This window comes from Mus caroli, chromosome 17 (assembly GCF_900094665.2).
Source record: "Mus caroli chromosome 17, CAROLI_EIJ_v1.1, whole genome shotgun sequence".
Taxonomy (NCBI): domain Eukaryota; kingdom Metazoa; phylum Chordata; class Mammalia; order Rodentia; family Muridae; genus Mus; species Mus caroli.
The window spans coordinates 40000803-40008226 of NC_034586.1; the positions used below are offsets into that span (position 1 = coordinate 40000803).

Genomic DNA, 7424 nt, shown 5'->3' on the forward strand with positions numbered 1-7424 from the left:
TACTTACTTTGAGATAGGATCTCCCCTATCCCTAGCAGATATCAAATTTACTGCTATGATGTAGATGGCCTTGAACTTCCAAATGCTGAGATCACTCGGGTACATCTCCACACCCTCTTTAGCCCTGGGTGTTCATGGGACTCTAAGCAAAAAGCAATCAGACTGATTACACAAATCAGCACCCACATAGGGGCTCACAAACCTCTTGTAACTCCAGCTCCAAGTAATCTGCCACCCTCCACTGGACACCTCCAGCACTGCACACATCTGTATGAAGCTAGTGCAGCTCGGAGTGCCTCTTCCTCCTCTTAAATCTTTCTCTTGAGTCTCCTGCATTTGTGGAATGAGAATCTACAGAGTATAGAACACACCAATACATGTTTAGCTTGCTTTATGAACAGAGCTGAACACTTACCTCCTGCTTCACTCAGGCGTGTTCATTTAGGTCCTAAGCGTGACCTCCTTCATAGGTTAACCTAGCTTTGAACTCACAATGGTGAGACCTAGGGCAGTCCCATGACCAAACCCACACAGCTTCCTTCTGTCACTTCCTTAGTGGTATCTTGGTTATGCCCCACAACCTCACCAGGAAGTAGGAAGGAATTCAGCTTCACGTGTTTCTTGGCTTTTATGAGGAAACCAGAAGGAATAAATAAATGGCTTATTGGTGGGTCATCAGCTTCAAAAATGCATCTTATTTCTGAAATAACCTAAATATTGGACACAGCGTGACCTTCGTTTCTTAGATTTGGGATTACAAACTATTCAGTATTCGTGGTTCAGGTTCATATTCTCCTTCCTGTTCCCAAACCAGCATAGTCATTAGTCTCCCAAGGCCACTGCTTACTTTCTAGCATCCTCTCAGGTGCTTTTGCTCTGAGACATGGTAGGGCCCCCATTGGTGCTGAGAGCCTCACAATCATCCCCAAGAACTGCTTGAGCACCACACAGCCAAGGTGAGTAAGGGACCTTCCCTCTGAACTTCTAGTGATTTATATCTAGCTTCCTGTAAACCAACTGTTCCGTCTGACCTTCTATTGCTTCGTGGTCCCCCTCCATGACTACTGTCCGACTTCCCAGCCATGGTCCTGCCCCCAAAAAAACCTGGAGGTTTTCCAACCCCATTTTATTTACTTCCATATGTACATTCTCCTGTTTCACAGGGTCTTCCTATGAACCCCTGGCTGACTTGGAACTCACTATGTAGCTAGCCTCTGAGGTGTGCAATCCCCCTGCCTCAGTCTCCTGAGCGCTGAGACTACAGCGTACCCCGTCACACCTGGCCGGCCCCATTTTATGAGCTGCCTGCCATGAAGCTGTCGGCGACTAAGGCGCTTCTGCGGGCAGCACATTTTAATATAGCAAGAGCAAAAGAAACGCCTGTTCTAATCCTAGACTGCCAGGTATGGAGCTGGGTATATGTCTAGACATTCTCAGCCATTTGTACTGCGGGGAAATTTGGTGCCTCTCACAACCGGTTGGTTTGGAGAGGCAGAACTCTGCCATAAGAGAATAGGAAGAAAATAAAATTAACTCCATTCCGTTCTAAGTTTCCTCTCTCAGAGGCTGATGGACAGACAAGGGGACAGTGGCCAGCACCTTCATATAATAGAGGTTTTCAGATGGGCTCCCTTTTCCTGCTAGGTTTCCTATTGTGTCAGATCTACACTGGCTGGAGAAGGGTTACGATATAGACTGAGCAGCCCAGCTGTGTGGAAAGCAAGAGTTAAGAATATGCCTCGGGACCCTGATGGCTTTGATGAGAGATTAAGTAGCCTCTCGTGTTGGAAATACACCCCAAACACAAGGATATCTCCCCCGAAACTCACTGCCCTTAGATTAATCTTCTCCTTCCTAGGGTGAGGCTTCCTTTACTCTGAAAAGGAGACGAGGATAGCCCAGTAGATAAGCCTTTCCCTTCTGTTCACGGATCTTAGGGAGTTCTGGGCCGAGCATGATGTTTTGAGTTGGTAAAACATAATAATCACTCTGATTATCATTTGCATGGTTTTGACATTACCTTTTAAACGTTCTCTTATTTATTTATCTGTATGTCTGTTTATCTATTTATTTATTTTTGCGGTAAGATCTTCCTGTATAGCACAGGAAAACCTGGAACTCATCATATGCCCAAGGAGGAGGACCTTAAACTTCTGACCCTCCTGCCTCTACTTCCTAAGTATGAGATTACAGATGCACACCACCATGGTTTATGTGGTATTGGGAACAGAACCAGTACAGAGTCAGTACGCACACACACACACATACATGTGCACACACATACACACACACACACATGTATGTGTGTATGTATGAATATATGTATCTATGTGTATATGTGTATGTATGTATGTATGTATGCATTATGTATGTATGTATATATATGTGGGTGGGTTCTCACTCTGTAGTCCAGGCTGGCTTGTAGCCTAGGGCTTCAGATGGCCTTGAACTCAAAGCAATCCTCCTGCCTCACATGCTGAGATTATAGGCATTAGCTACCATACTCAGCTAACATTCCTACTCCCTGGCTCTTTATTTTTACCCAACACTATGCTATTCTCGAATTTGTACTGTAAAACCACCTCGAACCATTTGTAAAATCTGCATACTTAAAGGAAGCAAAATAAAACGAGGAAGTTCACTGAATTCAGGGACATTTTCCTCTTTGAGAAATATCACATTTTTGCCCCCTGTGTAATTTAGATGAGGCTGTTCACGTTGAGAGTTATGTTGACTACAAAGCCATTCACGAGTCAGCTTGGTCATCAGTGAGAGGTCACCCTTTGGTTTCTAAGCTGGATGAAACCTTAGATAGAACTTGATCGTAATTAAAAGACATTCACCTTCAGCCCGTCCCTGCCGTCCTGTTAGCTGCTGTCCACTCCACGGTTTTTTCCATGAGGAGGTCTGTGGGCCCTGTAGTCAGGAGAGTGGCATGGTGATGCTTCAGCTTCGAGTGAGACCATTGGAAAAGAAGAGATCTTATCTACTCTCCCACAGAACTCACCTGCTTCTCCTCAGCACTTCCGCAGGGAGGGCTGCATTTCTTCAACTTTATGAGGTGTGACTCCCCAAAATGTCCAGAAGGGTTGGACAGGAGCACCTAAGGGAATGACTTTTTGTAGGATCCTGATCTGCATGCCCAAGAGCATATTTGTCCCCTTTGTAGTCAATCTCAGCCTCACATCTCTGGTGGCAGAAACGGGAAGTCTTTGGTCTCTGGACTGCCTGTTTTACTAGCTCTGATGTTGGTTCTGAGTGGGCGGGAGGGAGCACAGGAAAGCCTGTTGGCTTTCCCTCTGCAGGGGGTGTGTCCCAGTGTTTTTCAGCAGAGCAGCAACCTGGCCTGAGCTGGTGATAGATACATCAGTGGACCTGTGGCTGCCAGTCCTGTCCTGGGTCACCAGCGTCCCTTGGCATCTCCCAACGGTGCCAGTGGCTGGGGAACAGTGGGGAAAGGCTCAGCTGTGCGGTGAAGTCCAGAGTCCCAGGTAAGCTAACAGCTGTTGTGTGATTCCTGAGGACCCAAGCGCTGTTGGTTAAACTGTGTTTTACTCTACGGGGAATATTCTGATTTCAACATCTCATTTCCTGAAAAGATAAACAAGGAAGGGAGTCGTTGAAGCAACTGGTAGAAACAACAGGGCTCTGTTTCTCCCCAACTGTGTAACTTGAGATTTTTCTCCATGTCAAATGCTAGACTATTTTCCCCCTGAAAGCCAAGGGTTCTCCCCAGGACAGGGCAGGCCACTGCTACGGACCTGAGAAGTTCGACTCCCTAACATATGACAGCTTCCTCCAGGAAGCCTGTTAAAAATAACTGCTGTTTGTTTGTTTCTCAAGTGCATGCTTGAGAAGATAAAATGGATTTTATTTATTAGGTTGCTTTGTTCCAGACAGGTCTCATGTAGTGCAGGCTGGCCCCAAACTCAACGGTATAACCCAGGCTGGCTTTGACTTTGAATCCCTTATCCTCCTGCCTCCTCTGCCAAGTTCTGGAATCACAAATTTGTGCCACCTTAAGTGTCTGAGACAAGTAAATTTATTTCCACTACGGTCTATTGGAACCTTGCACGGACCAGTATAAATCTGAAGGTTTCCTCCCGACTGAACACCCTTGGTGACTCTCAGAAAAGCCATTGGCCTTTACAGTGGTTGCCCCTTATTTCTTCCCCGAGGAAATATAAGATGACTCCACAGGCCTAGAAAAAGTCACGATTTTATTTTCCATAAAAATCTTCACTTACATCTGAGCATGGTGCCACAGCCTGGAATTCCAGCCGTTGCAGGGTAGAGGTGGTGCCACAGCCTGGAATTCCAGCCCTTGCAGGGTAGAGGTGGAAGGATCAGACGTGCAAGGTCAGTCTCCACTTTACAAAGAGTGTGAAGCCAGCCTGACCTGCTACGTGAGATCCCATCCGGTCTTAACCACAGCAGTAAGGGATGCACTTATGTGAACCTGACACGCTGTCTCATCCCTCACGTCAGAGACAAAAGGGTAGAAAGGTACCGAAGGAAGAATAAACAGAAGGTCAAGGCACTGGCTGAGAGGCTCAGCAGATAAAGTGAGATGGCTCAGGTATATGGTGGGAGTTGGATTCCTCTATAAGGTTGTCCTCTGACCTCCACACATCTACATGGTATTCACATGCCCTTTGCATCATACATGTGCAGGCAAAAACACATGATTGACGACGACGATGATGCTGATGATGCTGATGGTAATAATAATAACAATAATGAATGGACAGGTCAAGGTGGGAGGGGATTTAGAGAAGTGACCTTGGCTTTTCCATGGCAATTTCTATTAAGATAAACTTATATTTATGTGGTACTTGGAATAGAGCCAGTACAGACACACACTCACATACACACAGACACACAGACACACACAGACACACTCACATATATGAACCACATCCATTTCCTTACACACACACACAGAGAGAGAGAGAGAGAGAGAGAGAGAGAGAGAGAGAGAGAGAGAGAGAGAGAAACAGAGATTATAGAAAACAGCAAACTTACATACAACAACCTTCTATAATCAGTCAAGATTGCTAAGCTGGTAGAGCCTTGGGTTAAATTCTCTCTAATTTCATTATAAAATCTCTACTAATCACCCAGCCGTAACCAAAATTAAAGCCTATCTCTCTGACAAGGATGGCCAGGCAGGGAATGAAGGCTTGAATACATTGCTTGGCTTGGCTTGTAAGAGGGGCCGCTTCCTTTATGGTTCACTAACCATGAGGACTAAGATTAAAGGCAGGAAGATGTCTGTGTGCTGAGCCCTGTAGACTTGTTGTGTACACTCACAAAACTGGTGTGATATTTACCCGGAAGGCATATATGTCTTACTTCTTCTAGAAGGCAGTAGATGTCTTAAAAGCAGTGTCAGCACTGCTACTATGGAAACTTCCCTTGCTAGGCTCCAGAATAGTATGTGAGTGCATGTGTGCATGTATGCATGCTTGTATATGTGCATGTGTGCAAGCTATTATCTGTCTTCTTCTCTCCTTCACACCTCAATTCAAACACTGCAGAGACACTCACAGACAAGAGAAATAAATGCACATATTCATTTAAGCCAGGGCATGTGAAAATGGTATGTATGTATGTATGTATGTACATACGTACCTACCTACCTACCTACCTACCTATCCATCTATGGATCTATTTTTGAGACAGGGTCTCTCTATGCAGTCCAGGCTGGCTTTAGAGTCTTCTGCCTCTGCCTCCTAAGTATTGAGATTATAGATGGGTGACTACGTGCCTAGCAGTGATTGATGTAAGCTTTTTGGTTGTGAACAAGAAGAAATAGAATAATCAAAAGGATACAGGGTATCTAAGGTCATGGCAGCAGAAGGTATGTGTATCACAAGGTAAGGAATCCAGACAGTAGAGGGGTGGCACCTGCAGGACAAATGTCACCCAATTCACATTTCTACTTGAAGCCACACCTTGCAAAACCATGTACTGTGGGAACCACCCTATATATTTGCAAGGATCAAAAATAGCTTTCATAGCTCTCTTAACTTCCTTAACTTCACAGGGCTTTACCTACAGCTATGAAGAGGAAACTGTCTCAAATGTCTTAGACTTTTGCTTGGGCTACCTTCCTAGAGAAGTAGTCATTGCATGGTGTGAAGGCCATAGTTCTTTAGTGGGTAGATATATGGTCTTCATGGCTGTAAAGATCATTTTGGAATGTGGTAGGTTAAACTGAATGGTCCATACTATTACAGCCTCAAGCATCCTCTCGAGCATGCCCAATCTGGCTGAGACTCTGTGACTAGAACACTCCCTGGTTGGGAAGAGAGAACCTTCTCGCATAGCCTCCCCCAGACACTCAGACAATATACCAGATGCCCCTGTTCTTTATTTTATTCTTTTGTGTTATGTGCAAGGATGTTTTGCCTTCATGTATGCAAGTAAACTATGCATATGCCTAAGGACATCAGGTGACCTGGAACTGGAGTTAGAGATGATTGTGAGCCACTCTGTGGGTGTCTAGTATTAAGCCTGGGTCCTTTGCAAGAGCAGCAGGTGCTTTTAAATCGTCATCGATCTTTGAACCCCCTACAGGTTCTCACTCAATGGGTGATAGAAGAAAGGACTAGCCCTTTCAGAATGAAAAGTTTCAGGGATTAATATTAGAGGTAGAAAATAGACCAGGGGAGATGGCTCAGTTGGCAAAGCATATGTCCTGCAAGCAAGCATGCGGACCTGAGTTCCATCCCCTGGACCCATGCAAACACACTGAGCATGGCGGCCCAACTTGTTATTCTAGGAAGATCTTTGCGGCTCACAAGCCAGTCAGCCTAGCCCACTTTGTGAAAGACCCTGTTTCAAAAAAGCTGGACGGCACTTGAGAAATAACATCTAAGATTGACCTCTGACCTCCATGTGAAGGGGCACATGTACACACATAGAGAGACCCACTTATACACACAAAACTGCAATGGGAATGCTGTGTAAAGTTACCAATGTAATAAATTCCTCGTGTGTAGCCCCGAGGTGAACAGAAGTGAGGTGAGCACACAGTCCTAGATTGCAAACGAGTCTTGTTGTGAAGGTTATCAGGCCACCATGGTGTCTGTCCTATGACCCAGGTCAGATTTTCAGTCTCCAGAACCTCAGAGACCAGGAGTCTTGTTTGGTTGCTGTTGATGTTATTTGAAATGAACTATTTAAACCCTGCTCAGAGGACTTGTGTTACTATTTAGGGATAAGCACTGCCTGTTATGAATCCGTTTGTCTCAGTGGGACAGAGTCCCACCTGTATAGTGCTGGATGAAGAGAGCTGTGTTGAGAAGATTATCTCTTTCCATGGAAACCTTTCACACTTATCTTTGTATGATGGCTTCTGCTTAACCTGGTCAAATTCAATAGCTTCTGCTTCTGCTTCTGCTTCTGCTTCTGCTTCT

General features: G+C 45.2%; 1 protein-coding gene across 1 annotated transcript in view; it reads left to right on the forward strand.

The window, feature by feature from the left end:
* The first annotated feature begins 3353 nt into the window (after positions 1–3353).
* Positions 3354–7424, forward strand: part of Adgrf1 (adhesion G protein-coupled receptor F1) — a 50785-nt gene continuing 46714 nt past the window's right edge. Inside the window, exon 1 of the mRNA XM_021185783.2 lies at positions 3354–3491. The gene's annotated coding sequence lies outside the window, so the exon portion shown is untranslated. The remainder of the gene's footprint in view (positions 3492–7424) is intronic.